Here is a 405-nt window from a genome sequence, read left to right on the forward strand (position 1 = left end):
GTTACCTGTGCTGCTCCACAGCCTGTCCAGTGGATTTTTATTTTATTTTTTACCACTGTTGTCGTGCGTTACCTGTGCTGCTCCACAGCCTGTCCAGTGGATTTTGATTTTGATTTTATTTTTTTTAGCACTGTTGTCGTGCGTTACCTGTGCTGCTCCACAGCCTGTCCAGTGGATTTTTATTTAGCACTGTTGTCCGTGCGTTACCTGTGCTGCTCCACAGCCTGTCTAGTGGATTTTTATTTTTTTAGCACGTTGTCGTGCGTTGCCTGTGCTGCCACAGCTGTCCAGTGGATTTATTTTTATTATTTATTTTTAGCACTGTTGTTGTGCGTTACCTGTGTGCTCCACAAGCCTGTCAGTGGATTTTTATTTATTTTAGCACTGTTGGTTGCGTTACCTGTG

This window comes from Thalassophryne amazonica, chromosome 9 (genome assembly GCF_902500255.1).
Source record: "Thalassophryne amazonica chromosome 9, fThaAma1.1, whole genome shotgun sequence".
Lineage (NCBI taxonomy): Eukaryota > Metazoa > Chordata > Actinopteri > Batrachoidiformes > Batrachoididae > Thalassophryne > Thalassophryne amazonica.